General features: G+C 43.4%; 1 long non-coding RNA gene across 1 annotated transcript; it reads left to right on the top strand.

Moving 5' to 3' along the window:
• The first annotated feature begins 703 nt into the window (after positions 1-703).
• Positions 704-14,848, top strand: LOC309397811. Its single transcript, XR_014176316.1, has 3 exons — positions 704-768; positions 2,151-2,281; positions 14,773-14,848. It is a non-coding gene; the product is annotated as an uncharacterized lncRNA (long non-coding RNA).
• Positions 14,849-18,972: the final 4,124 nt, after the last annotated feature.

Below are 18,972 nucleotides of genomic sequence, written 5' to 3'. Positions count from 1 at the left end.
ATATCAGGGTGGTCACATTGGATCAGTGGTGGGTTCCGGATCCCGGTGCAACTGGTAGGGTGCAATGGGGCCGGGCATCCACGACATGCATGCGTGCAGCATGCCATGTATATTTACCACCCGCGACACTCCACAATGGCTCCGTGATGCTCCACCTGCTCGGTGGAGCGTTCTGTAGGCGCCATACCCTCTGTGCACGTAAGCCCCGATCAGCTGAAATGCAGGTAAAGCGGGTGGGTGGGTGAGCCCTCCGGAGCACTGTACCAGAATGGTACGTGGTACTCCCAGCAGGCACCAGTACGCCTGTACCGGGGCATACTGGTCATATCCCACCACTGCATTGGATGATTGGTAATGATTCTTCAAATCCAACCCCCTTTCCTCCTTTCCTTTCAGGTTCTTAGTTAAGAAATCAATCTCCGAATGTGTTGTCAGAAAAATCACTCTTTATATAAACATGCTGTTAAGGGGGGGGGGGAAACATTTGAGATATGTGTCCTGGGTTGCTCAAGATGTGTCGATCTGAGCTGGCTTGCTCGATGCAATCTGTTTATCAAAAGAACCAACAGGAACGGCACTCGAATCGACGGATGGTTTGAAACTGAATGCAAAATGGCTTTTGGAGAAGAATGATAGGAACAAGCATTGTGGGCCACGGAGAGAATGAAAGGCAAATCTGTTATATCCACATGGAATCCTCTAAGTTCTATGAGAGAGCGCTTCGCTCGCGCGCACAGCACTCAAAGACCGCCCTCGGTGTCAGCGCTGGTGAGCTGAGCTATTTATTAAATCAGCTGAAGCGCAGCAATCCGCTACTGCATGAATCAGCTGAGCTAAAAAAAACCAAGGGAATATAGGACAGGGAACAACGGGGGCGGAAAGGCGGAGCCAACCAGAGGTGGTATTTGCTGGTTCTCCGAACTACTCGAAATTTCCGCTACCAGTTCACCCGAACCGATCCGAACCAGCTGAATATCTCCTCTGGTTATGGATTTTCCAATGGGTTCTTCTTTCTTTGATGGGGCAGATAGCTGCAGGGTAGATTTCAGTTCAATAGAAGAAGAAGGACAGCATGTCACAGAAACCAACAACTTAGAAAAGTGGAGGAGGTGTTGCCTGAGAAAGGATTTCCAATCGGTTAGGGTTTTGGGGCATCAGAGTTTTGATGGCATTGAACCATACCCAATACAGGAATACTTCCTTTTACAACTATTCATTTGTTAGGTCTTATTTTGGGGGAAATACGGTACTAAATGCGTCCATCTGGCTGACAATTTTAACTGGGGCTGATTTTTGGGGTAGGGCTTATATTACGAGCGTCTGAAAAACCATGTCAGGGCTTATTTTCCAGTTGGGTCTTATTTTCGGGGAAACACGGTGTGTTACTAACCTAACAAGTGCATGATTGGCTTAACAACTGTGGCAAGAAATTTCATAAAATGAGGCAAAACTCGTTTAACAGCTATCTCATTTAGCAATAAACATTTTGAGCTCAATGGTGGTCTTAAGTCAAGGACTGCCTGTACCTGATTGGGGAGAAGAGCTGCGGTGGGTGGTATAACAGGGCAAACTCAGCTAAAATACATCACCGGAAATGAGTGGGACCAAGTATCCTATTTTGGGGGGAATTTGGAATGACAGGCTTAGAGATGTATTTTTAGTGCTTTAACAGGCATTGCCATTTTGATATGTTCTTCTCAAAACAATAATGAATCATTGCATCCATTTTTGGTGGAAAGGGGTTCAGCGGAATACAGGTGGCAGAAAAGTATCTCTTTGCTATCATCTGGTGATGTTCCTGACTCACCCAGGCCAGATTTGGTAACCTCCCCCCCAAAAATTGGAGACAGGATGTTGTCAGCCTCAAGTTGCTTCCCCCAAAAGAGATGCAAAATTACTTTCTCTTAGAGACACAATATGAAAATCCTGGACTAAGACATGCTTTCTCTTGCCCTGATTCCTTTTTAATTCACCTTCTCTGGAGAAGACCCAACCTGGCCTCACAGTGGGGCCCTCTGATGGTCACCATAGCAGACCATGGGCGCTGGGAGATCAGCTGAGTGCATCGTAAGTCCATCCAACACGTTATGGACTCTGCACATTGAACTTGCAAATAATCCAGTTGTGGTATTTTTTTCTCTTTTCTCCAGGGAAATGACAGAAATCTGAATTCCTTGGGCAGGTCATCCAGCGATCAGAAGCAGAAAAAAAAATACACATCCCAAATCTCTGTTTTGACTGAGTGCCACAGAAGTCATGGGAATCAAAATATTCAGGGTAAGTCTATTGTATTGAGCAGAAAACAAAATATACTCTTTCACGCACATGTATTGATTCTTCTACAATTCATTAATGGAGAGCTGGGTGAAAGCAATGTCTCTATTCATCACAACCTTAGTGCGAAGGGCAGTAAAGAGTCACCACACAAGATGCAGCTTGTAGGTCATCTATTTGGGAAGGCTATCTTTTCAGTTCTAGTGGTGGTTTGAGGGACACCCTTGCATGTTCTCACAAAATGACAGCAAAAGTGGAGGGAGTACATTCCCTACAGGACTTCTATGGAAGACATTATTAGGGACAATACAGTTACTTCCAGAGGTCTTCTAGAGTGGCAGGATGATCTACTACCCCTTTCTTGTCTTCTTTGAAAGAGACAGAACCTCTACTTCCAAGAAGGTGAAGCCGTGAAGTTGCTCCTGGCCTCACCTTCTAGAGTGACAGGATGGTCTCCAGTATCTACCACCCTTTTCTTGTCTTCATTCCAAGCAGGTTGAGATATATCCAAACAAATCATTGAATTATAGCCACTTACTTAAACCTTGGTTTCCAAGAAACCCTTGGAAATAAAAGTTGGTGATGGACCTAGTTGGCCAGCTTCCAATTTATTAATGTTTTAAAATTTGAAAAAATCTCAACAAAAGTAATCTTGGGAAAGTTTTAGAACTTTATCATAACACCTTTGGACCTGTTCTGACCTAGGCTTCCCGAGAGCATGAAGCAAACTCCTTGTCCCAACAAAAACCCCTTTTATTAATTGACTGTGAATTCTGCTCATTCACATCCAACAAAGTCTTTCAAGGGAAGATTTACAGTCACAGACCTCATCTGGCTTGGAGAGCTGCCAGGCCGATATCTGCAAAACTTGGCAAGGAGTCTCGGAGAGTCACGAACCAATTAAGCAAACTCATTGTCTCCTGCAAACTCCACTCCCCCTTTGCTCCTCTTTTATTTCCTCTGGGAGGGGCCATTCATCGTCCACCTGTGACCTTATCCCCAAGTCGACAACTGGCAGCTGTTCCCTTCGTCTGGCAACTCGAGCATGCCCACACTGGGAACAGGCTCCAGCTGTTCGTCTGCCTCACTGATGTCTGACTCTGAAGGCAGCTGAGAACTGGCATACGTCTCTGCACCCCCCCCCCCTCTCTGGCTCCAACACAAGGCCCACATCAGAGCCTTCTCCATACTCCAGGACTGGCTCAGGTTCCTCCCCAACCACCTCACTGTCCGAATCTGCTGCCAGCTCTGCTGGCCACTGGCAGGACCTTAGCTTACCACTTGAAGCCTTAACTGATGGAACTGCTACCTTGGAAGCTAAGGAGGGTCGGGTTTTCATGGATGGGTGGGAGACCACTAGAGTATTCCAAGGTGTATGGATACATTTAATAAGTATCTATTTTTATTAAATAGATTTATCTCTTCTGAGGTGACCCTTACTTTGGAGGAGTGACAGTCCTACAGCTCGGTCAATTGTTAATAATTGTTAATAAGATATGGAAATACTTGGTGGGATTAATTTTTTAAAAACGAAACTCCTTATTTATGTCTAAAAGTCAAAGAGGCTTTCCCTTCCCTTCCCTTTTTATTAGGTTTCTTTGAACTCAAGAGTTTGATTTTAAACTTCTAATGTACATATACAACGTGCCCGTATTTAATCTGTTTTGTGGCTTGCATTCTATTATGAAATGATGAGGTATTAGCATTTTTATGTTCAAAAGCATAATTGGGGGAAGAAAGCCATCTTCGCTGCATAATTGAATAATTGGATGTTATATATAATTATTCCTGAATTGCTTCAGGCAGCACTGATTTTTTTTTTTTTAAAAAAGAGGCATTTTTATTTCTTTCTTGTCCTTGAGTATCCTGGCCAGATTCCATTCTGAAAATTATATTTATATCCAAGAAGCTGCTGATTCAGTAAGAATTGCTTGCTGCATCATTGTAACTTCGCTACAATGTGGGCACATTACAATCTCTTAAATATACTTATCTATCGGGTTAATCTTTCAGAGAAAAGCATCAAATCATCAATTAACCTAAGCCTGAAGACCTGGTATTAATTATGACACAACACACTGTCCAAAAATAGTGTTATAATGGTCAAACTGGCATTTGACAAGTTTGTCCCTTAGCAATATTAATAATAGCGATAGCAATAGCACTTAGACTTATATACTGCTTTGCAGTGCTTTTACAGCGCTCCCTAAATGGTTTACAGAGTCAGCCTATTGCCCCCCAACAATCTGGGTCCACATTTTACCCACCTCGGAAGGATGGAAGGCTGAGTCAACTTTAAGCCTGGTGAGATTTGAACTGCCAAATTGCAGTCAGCCGGCAGTCAGCAGAAGTAACCTGCAGTACTACACTCTCACCACTGCGCCACCTAGGCTCTATAACAAACTGTGGAGCCATTTTGGTCTAGTGTTAAGGCACCTGGCTAGAAAGCCAGAAATTGTGAGTTCTACTCACAGTAGAACTCTCAAAGAGACAGCTTTTGGGATATTTGCAAGGGACGCAGTGGCTCAGTGGCTAAGATGCTGAGTTTGTCGATCAGAAAGGTCAGCAGTTCGGTGGTTCGAATCCCTAGTGCCACATAACGGAATGAGCTCCCATTATTTGCCCCAGTTTCTGCTAACCTAGTAGTTCAAAAGCATGGAAAAATGCAAGTAGAAAAATAGGGACCACCTTTGGTGAGAAGGTAACAGCATTCAGTGCGTCTTTGGCGTTGAGTCATGTGGCCATATGACCACAGAGACAACTTCGGACAGTGCTGGCTCTTCGGCTTTGAAACGGAGATGAGCACCGCCCCCTAGAGTTGGGAACAACTAGCACATAGGTGCGAGGAGAACCTTTACCTTTAAGTTTTCCAGTGAAAAGGCATTGCAGCACAGAACTCTCCGAGTCCCTCCGGGGAGAGGGGGCAGTCTAGAAATTTAATAATTATTATTATTATTATTATTATTATTATTATTATTATTATTATTATTATTATTATTATTATTATTATTATTATTATTATTATTATCTATCTGAATCATTCGAAGAAGGCACAATTTCCCTACCCAATCCTTGAACTTTCCCATAGCCTTCAGAAATATTTTTAAAGACAAATAAATCCAATGCAGAGATTTATTTTTGAGAAGTTCAGCATAAGTCTCTAGGTATTTTTACTCCAGATTTGTGTGTGTCCCTCCCCCCCCCAAATATTTTCTTTGCTTTGGTTTTGTGGTTTTTTAAAATCCTTCTTGTCCCCAGGGATCTTTTTTAAAAAAATATTTTAGATTAACAAAAACAAATTAGGTCTTTAGATTTTGTTGTTGTGAAACATTAACAGGAAGGATGCCGACATCAAATTACAACAATATTTCTTTGGCTAGTGAAGTAATTATTTCCCAAGGTTTCATTAATAGCAGATTTCTTATCACCAAAGTCAAGTTTTAGATTGTGAGCTGCATAAATTTCTCCTTTCATTGGTACTGATTTTTTTTTCTTCGTTCCCCTTCTTTTCTTTCTTTCTTTCTATGTCTGAAAGCTGAAACCCATTGTGTGACATTCATACTAAGTTTCCTTTTTCTTTCTCTCTGATAGTACTGGATCTCGTTTCAAGCTACCTCTTGATTTATTGAACTAAAATATGCTCTCGTTAAATTGCTTACTCAAATATTCACACTAGCGTGGGACAATGCTTTCTCTTGCCTAGCGTGTTCTATGAAATTACTTCTATCATCTGTGAAATTCCTAATGGACTAGAATTTATCCATCAATTCATTTTATTCAGGATTTATTGAGAACAAGACTTCATTCCTGCGAAAGGCGGTTAAAGAAACATATTAGGGTGAAAGATTTATAGGATCTGAAAACAAACCAGAGTAACTGATTCCATCTTGTTAGACTGCAAAATAGCCCTAGTACTACCAATAGCACTTGAACCTATATCTGCCCCATAGTGTTTGGAGCTATGAGCTCCAAGATCACCGCAGACTGCAGCCAAGAAATTAAACGATGCTTGCTCCTGGGGAGGAAATCTATAGCAAATCTAGACAGCATCCTAAAAAGCAGAGACATCACCCTGCCAACAAAAGTGCGTGTAGTCAAGGCTATGGTTTTCCCAGTTGCAATGGATGGCTGTGAAAGTTGGACCATTAGGAAGACTGAGTGCCAAAGAATGGAGGCCTTTGAACTGGTGCTGGAGAAGACTCCTGTGAGTCCCTTGGACTGCAAGGAGATCCAACCGGTCAGTCCTAGAGGAGATTCACCCTGACTGCTCTTTAGAAGGCCAGATCCTGAAGATGAAACTCAAAGACTTTGCCCACCTAATGAGAAGGAAGGACTCACTGGAGAAGAGCCTCATGCTGGGAAAGATGGAAGGCAAAAGAAGAAGGGGACGACAGAGAATGAGGTGGCTGGATGGAGCTACCAAAGCAGTTGGCGTGAGCTTCAATGGGCTCTGGGGGATGGTAGAGGACAGGAAGCCCTGGAGGAATGTTATCCATGGGGGTCGCAATGAGTTGCACATGACTTTGCAACTAACAACATCTTAAGCAGGTGCCTTGCTTTGTCAGCTTTCAGAAACTTTAGCAAGCAACCTCAGGGAGGCAGGAGGAGGAAGAGGAAGATGATAACTGCGAGGTCCTTAGTGCTCTCTGAGCTTGGTTGCTTTCTTGAAGATGTTTCATTACCCAACTAGGTAATGTCATCAGTGCTAGAAGTGAGTGCGGTTTCAGAGGAGGAAGAGAGGGAGGAGGAAGAGGAAAAGGGCTGCAGGGTCCTTGATGCTCTCTGAACTTGCTTCAGAGGTGGGTTCCTCCCAGTTTTACTACTGGTTTGCTTTGCGCTGCACATCCGTGCGCAGCTCAATGTAAATTGTCCGTTGTGCATGCTCAGAGCAATGTACAGTGAACTGCGCAGGTGTGCATACTCCTAAACAATATGACGGCAACGGCGACTGGGGAACCAGGTTGAAATACCACTACCACGAGCCGAACTGGGGGCAAACCACCTCTTTCATTACCCAAATAGGTAACATCATCAATGTTAATAACTGAGGCTGTGATAACTGATGATGTTACCTAGTTAGGGTGATCAAACATCTGCAAGAAAACAAGCAAGCTGAGAGAGCACCAAGGAGCCCTTTGCTTCTATTAGACACATCAGTGAATTCTTTAATTAAAACAAAAGAAGGGAGGTGTTTTAGCTTTACTTTGAATCTAACATCGTATCCAGACGGTCATCTCCGAAGGGCCTTATGGCATCTTTCATCACCTGGGAATTTTTACGGGGAAAGCGGAGTGGTTGATTTTACTTAACAAATGGCTTAGGTCTAAGGTAAGTAACAGAGACAAAATGAAGCTCCCCTTCTGGGACCGTTGCTTGATGGAGAAACCTAAAAAAGTCAACGGATAAATCGTTGGAGGCTGCTGTTCTGGGTTTAAATGGCCAACTGGGTCTTTCTGTGGAGGCAACTACCTAACCTCTTCAGCTGTGCTAGTCAGAAATAGGCTTGGTCCTGAATGGGAGGGAGGGAGGGAGGGAGGGAGGGAGGGAGGGAGGGAGGCCTGTTTCTTCCACTGCAGGAAAAGATGGGAAATGAAGCAATATATGACGGCTAATGAAATGCCATTTGAAGCTCCAAATCTGTCAGTTCTCCTTCTCCTTTTATCCTCCCCCTCTTCTTCCTCCTCCTCTTCTCCTTCTCCTTTTCTCCTCCTCCTCTTCCTCTTCCTCCTCCTCTTCTCCTTTTCCTTCTCCTTTTCTCCTCCTCTTCCTTCTTTTCTCCTTCTCCTTCTCCTCCTCCCACCTCCTCCTCCTCCTCCTCCTCCTCCTCCTCCTCCTCCTCCTCCTCCTCCTCTTCTTCTTCTTCTTCTTCTTCCTTCTTCTCCTCCTCCTCCTCTTCCTCCTCCTCCTCCTCCTCCTCCTCCTCCTCCTCCTCCTCCTCCTCCTCCTCCTCCTCCTCCTCCTCCTCCTCCTCCTCCTTTTCTTCCTACAACAGTGTGCTGCTTCACCTTAACCGAAACCCCCAAATTGGATTAGCCTTCCCAGCCAAAAGCGAATTTGTCTTTTCATTCCTGCAAACCTTTTATTACCCCAGGTGATTTCTGACCGAAGGGGATTCCAAAATGAGAACACGTAACTAACAAAAAAAGCTCTTCTCTGAAACCAGAAATAACCCAATATTCTGCTTTTTCTTGTGCGGCAAGGCCAGGGGTTTCTTTTATTTTCCTTTTTTTTTCTCTGTGAGAAAACAAGATTGAACGTTGAGCTAGAGAAGGAAATGATTCATTTGGACGGAGGAGTTGGGAATGATTGGTACCGGTTAATGACTTTAGCAGAAATTCTCCATTCCTTCTGTTTCCTCTGGAGAATTCCAGCCTGTGCAACATATTGCTCGAAATCCTTTATTTAGCACCTTTCTATTTACAGAAGTTTCACAATGTCTTCGGTGCAGTTGCACCTGAAAAGATTTCATCTGTCTCCTGAGAGGAAACCCTGCACAATGTTTGAGTCCCGATGCCCTGCCTTTCAATGGATGCTTTTGTTATCTCGGGTGACAATCTAGCAAGTACGTTGTGAATTGTCCACCCCAATGCTATTCTGGGACAGAAAACAAGTGACCAGAAGCCATCCATAAAGATTAGGGAGGGGATATTATGAATGATGGCGGGTCAAAAATGTTGGGAAGGCAGGATTTGGAAGAGACGAATGGAGCCACTTTGAACATTAAACCACAATTGAAAAGTTGAAAGGGACAGTGGAGATCTTCTAGACCAGTGTTTCTCAAACTTGGCGACTTTAAGTCCTGTGGACTTCAACTCCCAGAATCCCCCAGCCAGCTGGCTGGGGAATTCTGGGAGTTGAAGTCCACAGGACTTAAAGTCGCCAAGTTTGAGAAACACTGTTCTAGACAAACCCCTAAACCCTATTGTTGTGTCCCGCCAGGGGACCTGGAAGCAGATTCGTACAGTGAGGAGGTTGGGGAGGAACATGGGCCAGTCCTGGAGTCTGGGAAAGGCTCTGACGAGTATTTATTAGGCCAATATGACAGGCCTAATAAATTCATAGAGACGCGGTGGCTCAGTGGCTAAGACGCTGAGCTTGTCGATCAGAAAGATCAGCAGTTCGGTGCTTAGAATCCCTAGCACCGCATAACAGAGTGAGCTCCCATTACTTGTTCCAGCTTCTGCCAACCTTCGAAAGTTCGAAAGCGCGTAAAAAAGGCAAGTAGAAAAATAGGAACCAACTTTGGTGGGAAGGTAACTGCGTTCCGTGCACCTTCGGCATTGAGTCATGCCAGCCACATGACCACAGAGACGTCTTTGGACAGCGCTGGATCTTCAGCTTTGAAACAGAAATGAGCATTGCCCCCTAGAGTCGGGAACAACTAGCACATATGTGCAAGGGGAACCTTTACCTTTAATAAATTCATACTTCGAGGAAATCCCAGGCCTCGGATTTTTGATAACATTGGGCTTGTTACTTGGAAACTCGACATCCAGTTTCAAATAGTTGGTGGCTGGGGGGCTGGAGACCCCAGCCCTATACCATTCCAGACAAGTGAGTGTCCAGCCTCTTCTTGACAATCTCCAGTGATGGGACATCCACATGAAAAAGAGAAATATTGGGAAGAAACAAATGATTCCATCTACAAAGGGTGGCTTACTCGTTTTCTGATTCATTTATCCAAGAGCTGTTTTCAACAGGCAGTCAATCGCTATAGTCTACTCTACGCACAGCCATTTTTTGTTGCGTTGCATGTTCCCTTTCGACGCAAGACTTTTTGTGTCCTGACAAGCAGATTGTCAACCCAAAATGCCGTGTTTGGCATTTCTTTTTTCAACCTCTAGGAAGCAGAGATGCTGAGCCCTTAAACATTTCTGTCGATCTTTGCAGACGAAAGGAAGGTCAAGACTGAAGATGCAGAAATGAAAGATATATAAAGTCTGGTGTCTTGCCAGTCATTATGTCTGCTTTTATTTGACAACAATAATTGGTTTGCAGAAGGAATTCCTTTATAGACCGAGATTTGATTTAATGTCAAAAACAGACTTGACATTTTTTTCCCCCTCTCTAGCACAGAGCTGGAGGAAGAAACATTTTCCTGGATTTCCACTTGTCAATGCAATCCTAAATTGCATTACCAGAGGGATACAATCAAGATCAAGTGAGGTACTAATACCACTTTATAAAGCCTTAGTAAGACCACACCTAGAGTACTGCATCCAGTTTTGGTCACCACACTATAAAAAAGATGTTGAGACAGACCAAAGAGTGCAGAGAAGAGCAACCAAGATGATTAGGGGACTGGAGGCTAAAACATATGATGAACTGTTTCAAGAACTGGGCATGGCTAGTCTAGTGAACAGAAGGACCAGGGGAGACATGATAGCAGTCTTCCAATATTTGAGGGGCTGTTATAAGAGGAAGGGGTCAAGCTATTTTCCAAGGCACCTGAAGGCCAGACAAGGAATAATGGATGGAGACTGAACAAGGAGAAATTCAACCTGGAAATAAGGAGAAATTTTCTGACAGGGAGAGCAATCAACCAATGGAACAGAAGTTGCCTTCGGAAGTGGTGGGAACTTTTAAGAGGAGACTGGGCTGCCATTTGTCAGAAATGGTGTAGGGTCTCCTGCTCTGGCAAGGGGTTGACTGGAAGACCTTCAAGGTCCCTTCCAACTCTGTTAATCTGTTAAATCTGTCACAAAGCTGCCACAAAGAAGAGGGTTGGTCAGCCTGTTTTCGAAAGCACCTGGCAGGCAAGACAAGAAACAATGAATGGAAATTAATCAAAGAGAAAACCAACCTAAAACTAAGGAGAAATTTTCCGACTGTTAGAACAATTAATCAGTTAATTAATCAGACTTGCCTCCAGAAGTTGTGAGTGCTGCAATACTACAGGTTTTTATTTTATTTATTTATTCAGTTTGTCAAACTTGTACAAAATAACAGGCATAAGTATGAACATGGACACGAACAAAGGAAAAGAATACAAGTAGATGGGGACAGTAGAACAGGGACGGTAGGCACGCTGGTGCGCTTATGCACGCCCCCTTTATGGACCACTTAGGAGTGGGGTGAGGTCCGCGGTACACAGTTTAAGGTTGAAGCTGTGGGGGTTAGAAGATGTAACAAAGGAGTCAGGTAGAGCATTCCAGGCGTTGACCACTCTGCTAAGAAGAGATTGGGCAACCATTTGTCTGAAATGGTATAAGGTTTCCTGCCTGTGCAGGGGGTTGGACTAGAAGACCTCCAAGGTCCCTTCTAACTCTCCTCTTCTGTTATTCTGTTGACTTTCCGTGCTTCAGCCTCCCTCCCTCTTTCTCTCTGATCCATCTTCCTGGTTCCTACCAGATCCCAATACAGATGGCTGCCGTATTGCGACAGAAGCAAAAATACTACATTAATGTTTAAAGGGATTAAAAAATCCTCTCGGAAGCAGTGGCATATGCTAGGAGTTAATTGTAGCACTGGAAGCTTCCCCGTTGTTTTAAAACAGGCACTCATTTCACATTCTTTTCTTCAGAGTGGCAAAGAAATGTCAAACGTATTGGTATAAGTCTGGATTGTTGTTTGGCAAAAGAAAAGCTCTAACGACAACATGGGGTTGTTATTGTTGTTAATGGCGGAGGGTGGGGTTTTTTTTTTTTTAAAATTCCTTAACAAGTTTTAGTCTCCAAATATTGTTTTGCGAGAGTGCCAATGTTGGCGGTGTGCTGATCAAACAGCCCAGATCTCATTTGTATTCATAGCTCTGAGTTTTGGAAGAGATGTTCAGCAGTTTGGTGGCATTGTTTTGTGTTCTTGTGATTACGTTGGACTCTTAAAATGTTTGCACGTCGGATCACTCAGGCCAGGTGAGTTCTTGCAGGATGACTGGTGGATTACATGGTCTTTCTATCTTAGCCCCTTCAGTTAATTCTTGAATTAACCACTGCCTACTTATCTGAGCACGGGAGGCAGTGGCTCAGTGGCTAAGGCGTTGAGCTTGTCGATCAGAAAGGTCGGTGGTTCGAATCCCTAGCGCCGCGTAACAGAGCGAGCTCCCGTTACTTGTCCCAGCTTCTGCCAACCTAGCAGTTTGAAAGCATATAAAAACGAAGAGCTGAAGAGAGAGCTAAAGGAGCTTCTTGGATGGGAAGCAAAACGTCTTCAAAGAAAAAGCAGAAAGTCCCATTACTTCTTGAAAAAAAGCACCTTTGGGACAAGTCCCTTTGGGGAGAGGGGGCGGTATAAAAATCTAAATAAAAGTAAAGTAAAGTAAAGTAAACCGTGACCTAGATGACTCAGAATCTCCACAGACTGAAGTAGAACCCCTAATAGCGAAATCTGTCTGGCCAACAGAAAGGAATGGCAGAAAGGAATGGCCTCCTTAGGCCTGCTATAAATTGAGATCTTTCTATGGAGTCTATGGAGATTCTCAGCCATCCAGGTCAGGGTTGTCCCAAAGGTGCTTTTTCAAGAAGCAACTAGGACTTTCTGGATTTTCTTTGATGACAGTTTTGCTTCTCACCCAACAAGCTTATTCAGCTCTGAAGAAGCTTCTTGGATGAGAAGGGAAACGTCTTCCAAAAAAACCCCAGAAAGTCCTAGTTGCCTCTTGAAAAAGCACCTTTGCGATGATCATCAGTGCTAATTTGAGTCATGGAACGTAGGTGAGAAAATAACCCAACTTAGAGAGCACCAAGGACCCCTTCCCATCAACCCTGAGCTACAAATATTCTCCTTTATGAATGACTTTTTGTTGTGACTACAATTTCTGCCTTTTCTTCACCAGTATACATTGCTGGCATGGACCAACCGTTCCATTATTTGAAATGAAAAACCTGTAACAATCAAGAGTGGAAGGTTAGAAACCTGTCTTTTTGTGTCAGCAGACAATGTCCGTACCTTCCAATTCAACAACCCCTTGAACCTTGAACAGTAGACTATCTACTGTTGACCTCACCCCATTCCTAAGAGGTCTGTAAGGGGCGTGAGCATAAGCTCACCAACATGCCTCCCATCCCTGTCCTAACACCCCCATTTATTCGTATACATTTCATGTATTCATAATCTTGTATGTATTTATATCTATTATCTTATACATGCTTGACCAAACAGATAAATGAAATAAAATGATAATAAATAAATAAATACAAAGAACACATCACCTCCTTCTAAGAGAGAGGCCTCTTCACTCGCATTATCTAACAGCCACCTTAACTCTGTAGGACAATGTTATTATTCCTTATTTTGCACAGAGGAGGAGCTGAGGCTGAGAAGAGAGCAGTCTGCTTACAGCTACCTGCTGAGAAGCAAAATTTGAGCCAGGAAGTTCTCCACTCAGTTTCTTAGCTGCTAGGCTATACCAGCTGGCTTGGTATTGTGAGGCTCCAAACCCCCAACCCCCCCCCCCCCCACAAAAAAAATTAACATAAGATGCTTATGAGATTCTTGGACTAATCTCTGTTGGGAATTTCAAAGATTGAGCAAGGTGAGCCTTGGTCAAAGGCCAGCTTTGTACCCAAGCTGTACCCATCCTACCCAAATTCTTCCCTTCCCATCACCATTCTTATCTATTTTGGAGAATGGTTTCCATCACCATTCTTATCTATTTTGGAGAACACGAGTGTAGCCCTTTTAATTTCCTTATGTTCAGTGCTTAACCTGATATCATTGTATAACATATTAAAGGTAAAGGTTCCCCTCGCACATATGTGCTAGTCGTTCCCAACTCTAGGGGGCGGTGCTCATCTCCGTTTCAAAGCCGAAGAGCCAACGCTTGTCTGAAGATGTCTCCGTGGTCATGTGGCCGGCATGACTAAACACCAAAGGTGCACGGGACGCTGTTACCTTCCCACCAAAGGTAGTTCCTATTTTTTCTACTTGCATTCTGTTCGTGCTTTCGAACTGCTAGGTTGGCACAAGCTGAGACAAGTAACAGGAACTCATCCCATTATGCAGTGCTAGGGATTTGAACCGCTGAACTGCCGACCTTTCAATCGAAAAGCTCAGCGTCTTAGCCACTGAGCCACCACGTCCCTTATAGCACATTAGGGATATTAAATGATGTAGCTATTATGCAGTTATTGTCTAGATCTTTCCTGCTGACCCCTTCCCCTATTTCCTGCTTTTATGCTACCACCAAGGGAGAAACAATCACGAAAATGTAGCATTTGTTCTTTGCAAAGGCACCTCAGATAGCAGCTCCCTAAACCGGCCATCTCCAATGAGAAAATGTGGAGAGTGACAGGTTTGAAGGAGGACACGGTGCAATCTCTAATGAAAACCCTGCGATTTCTTTCCTTTCCCATTTGAGCATTCTCCAAAATAAAATGGAATTTTGCCTCCAACTGTCAGCCAACAATGTCAAAAAGGATGTTACAAAGCCAGAAGGGAAGAGTGCTACTAAGCAGATGTCAGTTCAAAATAAAATACCAAATAGGTCTGCTTCATTTACATTGATGGATATGAGCAAAATTAAAATGTTCGGGATTTATCATTTTGAACGCAGGGTAGATTCATAAACCAATGGCTCTCATAACAGTCAATCAAAACAAGAGTTGTGGCACCGCTTTCCATTCAAGCTTCCGTGGAATGACATCATTTTGATTCAAGAACTGGAAAAGAAGTTGCTTTCAATCATTTCTCCAAAGACTATGACACTTTCAGTGGTATTCTCAAGAGGGGAATATAGGATGCTTTTTACTTATCTTAATTATAAGGTTGAACATGCATGGATGTGTGAGTTTCACTGTACAGTCATATTTCCAATGGTCAATTGCTTTGGGGACTTCAACATTTTTGATTCAGTTCCAAGGGAAATATCAGACGCAACCTGTTCCATATAAATCCACTCGCTTAAGGGGTCCTTTGCATAGCCAAGAATTGACCCATGGTCTCCTGGGCTCTTCTCCATTTGCTTTCAACAGAGTAATAGAGTTGGAAGGGACCTTGGAGATCTTCTAGTCCAACTAGGAAACCCAATACCATTTCAGACAAATGGTTATCCAACATCTTCTTTAAAACTTCCAGTGTTGGAGCATTCACAACTTCTAGAGGCAAGTTGTTCCACTGATTAATTGTTCTAACTATCAGGAAATTTCTCCTTAGTTCTAGGTTGCTTCTCTCCTTGATTTTCTTGAATACTGTTAAGGATTTGAGAAGGTTGAGAAAAGAACGAATGGAAACATAGACATAGACAATCAGAGATACAGCGTGAGTCCCCTGGCAACTGATTTCGTCAGTAAGAACATAGTCCAAATGAGGAGAAATAATTGTTTCAAAGCAGTCCAAAAACTCTGTTTTAATTAAAGCAGATTTGGCAGCAGTCAAGAAAAACCCCAATGCCATCCTAGGCTGCATTAATAGAGGTATCGAATCAAGATCATGTGAAATGTTACACATTGGAATACTGCATCCAAATTTGGTCATCACAACCTAAAAAAGATGTACAGATTCTGGAAAGAGTGCAAAGAAGAGCAGTAAGGATGATTAGCGGGCTGGAGGCTAAAAACATATGAAGAGCAGTTTCAGGAATTGGATAGGTCTAGTCTAGTGAAAAGAAGGACTAGGGATGACAAGATAGCAGTCTTCCAATATCTGAGGTGCTACCATAAAGGTGAGGGGGTCAAGCTATTTTCTAAAGTACCAAAAGGGCAAGAGAGGAAACAATGGATGGAGAGAAGCCACCTTGAACTTAAGACAAATTTCCTGATGGTGAGAACAATTAACCAGTGGAACGGCTTACCTTTAGAAGTTGTTGGGGCTTCATCACTGGAGGCTTTTAAGAAGAGGCTGGACATCCACTTATCTGGAATGACATAGGGCCGTGATGGCAAACCTATGGCACGCATGCCCAAAGTGGCACGTGAAGCCATGTTGCCCAGCATGCGTAGCCTTGCCTGTTTGTCTTCCAGGTTTAGGAGTGCATGCGCATGTGACGATCAGCTGTCCTTCGTGTGCATGGCAGTGGCAAAAACCAGGGTGCGCATGCATGCTGGTTAGCTGATTGTTGGGTGTGCATGCATGCCGGAACCCAGAAGTTCGGCTTTTCCAGAGCACAATAACTTTGCGCATGTGGCAGTGCTGAAAACATGCATGGATGTGTGAGTTTCAGTGTACAGTCGTATTTCCAGCTGATCATTGGGTGCACGCTAGAACTTGGAAGTTCAGCTTTTCTGGAGCGGGGCCCCACAAGCGCGCGCACGTTCGCCATCAGTGACATAGGGTCCGTTGCAAGCGGTTTCCCTCTAAGACCTCCAAAGTCCTTTCCAACTTTGTTGTTTTATGTTCTAGGCAGAGGTGGGCTGCGCTTACCTTAACCACTGGTTTGCTGGTTGTGAGCACGTATGCGTCATGCTTGCTTCTCTTTGGGGCTGAAATAGAGGTTCAAACATGTAGCTAATCAACTCGGGCAGCTCTGGTGAATATAGCGGGCACACTGCGGAATTCAGCTGGGCAGTGTGGACAGGGGGAACGAGCCAGATAGTTAGTTATAAAGTTAGTTATAAGTGGAAAGGATAGCACAGGGGTGTGAGCACAACTACCGGTTTGTTGGAACCTGTCTGACCAGGCTGCAGCCCACCACTGGTTCTGGGTTCTAATTAACTCTCTGCACATGACTATGGAGGTTCTTAATCAGGGTCATTTTTATCCCAAAGGTGCTTTTTCCAAAAGGCAACTGGTGTCAGGGTTCCAAATAGCATCCAGAAGTAAATCAGAGTCCAAGGCAAAGGATTGCTCAAAATTCAAATGTGTTAAGAGAGCCACGTTGACACATTTGGGAAAACCCGAATCTGAAAGCTTCCCGGTTTCACCCCCCCCCCACCTAGTTGGAAGTTCAAGATCTTGCCCCCATGCCCCTCCACAAGTCCATTACATGATCCATCGATCTTCCACTCCCATGCTGGCAGTTCCACCCATCCAATTCCGGTGAGGTGCAGAGATGCAGAGACAAAGGATGACCTTGGCTTTCTAGAAAGAATTCTGTTATGGCTACATAGTATGTGACTCCATACAATCCCCCCTCCCATTTTCCCACAATAGCAAATGCATAGCCGAATAATAGAAAGTGTGGCAGGCCAAAGATCCAAAGGAAAAGATGGCTTGCAGGCCTGACATTGGGAGTTTCTTGGGTCCCCCCCTTTGAATATGTCTTGCTTCTCATCCTAGAAGCTCCTTCAGTTCTGTACATGAGGCTGAGAAGCATATTTTCCAAGGTGTTTCCCCCAGATTAGCATTAGAGGATGCCTTCCGGGCATCTGTGACATCCTTTCTTCCTTAGTCTTGCCCAACGGCATGGGGCATGACACTGATCAATGGCCTTCTTCAAGAAGAAAAATTAAATATCACAGCAGGCCATTACGCTGAGCAAAGCAACAATGAAGCTGTCCTTTGAGTCCACAACTCTTCATGGCCAGTCCAGTCATTTAAATACATCACTCCGTGCAATTCGGTGGGTTCCAATTGGTCTTCTATTTTTATCCTCTTTTGCAGCAACGATCGCTGTACAGGTAGTCTTTGACTTACGGCAGTTAATTTAGTGACCATTCAAAGTTACAATCAGACGTGGTATTCTACCGGTTTCGGACCAGTTTGCCCGAACTGGTAGCGGAAATCGCGTGTGGTCCTGCCCTAGGTCAAAGAAGAGCTGTAAATCGTGATATTCTGAATATTGAAGTCTGCCTTGATGTCGTTTCTGTTCCAACCCATGCCACAGACTTTGAAGGACTTGAAGAAACTGCACAAAATTCCCAGCAGAGCCAGCCACGGGCTGGGAGCAGGCAGGGTGTCCATCACCATTTTTATTGCATTGTCTTTGGGTTCTGGGAGAAAAGATGCTGCAGCCAAATCGCTGCTAATGGGATTTGTACATTCCATCCGTCTGTCACCCAGCTCTGACCTATAGATGGCAGCACGATTCTGGTCTACGTAGGCAGCAGCTCTTGAAGATGAGTGCACTTACTTTGGAGGAAGACAGTCCTGTGCCTGATAATATAAATATTATGGCTTTCTTTTATGGAAGGCCATCTACGTTCAGCTAAATTATCTCTCTGTCTCTTTCTCTTTATCTCTATAAATCTATCCACTATCATCTATCTATCTATATCTATCTATCATCTATCTATCATCTATCTATCATTATCTATCTATCTATCTATCTATCTATCTATCTATCTATCTATCTATCAACTATATATCTATATATAGTTCATCTATCCATATATCTATCATCTATCTATATATCTTTTATCATTCATTGTCAATCATCTATCTTTTGCCTAGCTATTAGCTATGTATCTAGCTATCATGCAACAATAATCTATCTATCATCTATCTACCTATCTATCATCTATATCTATCTATCTATCTATCTATCTATCTATCTATCTATCTATCTATCTATCTATCTATCATCCATCCATCCATCCATCCATCCATCCATCTATCTATCTATCTATCTATCTATCTATCTATCTATCTATCTTCTATCATTCATTATCAATCATCTATCTTTTGCCTAGCTATTACCTATGTATCTAGCTATCATGCAGCAATAATCTATCTATCATCTATCTACCTATCTATCATCTATATCTATCTATCTATCTATCTATCTATCTATCTATCTATCTATCTATCTATCTATCATCCATCCATCCATCCATCCATCCATCCATCCATCCATCCATCCATCCATCTATCTATCTATCTATC

This window comes from Natrix helvetica (assembly GCF_964273705.1).
Source record: "Natrix helvetica genome assembly, chromosome: 11".
NCBI lineage: Eukaryota > Metazoa > Chordata > Lepidosauria > Squamata > Natricidae > Natrix > Natrix helvetica.
The sequence above is the reverse complement of the archived record's forward strand: the minus strand, read 5'-3'. Positions and strand labels throughout refer to the sequence as shown.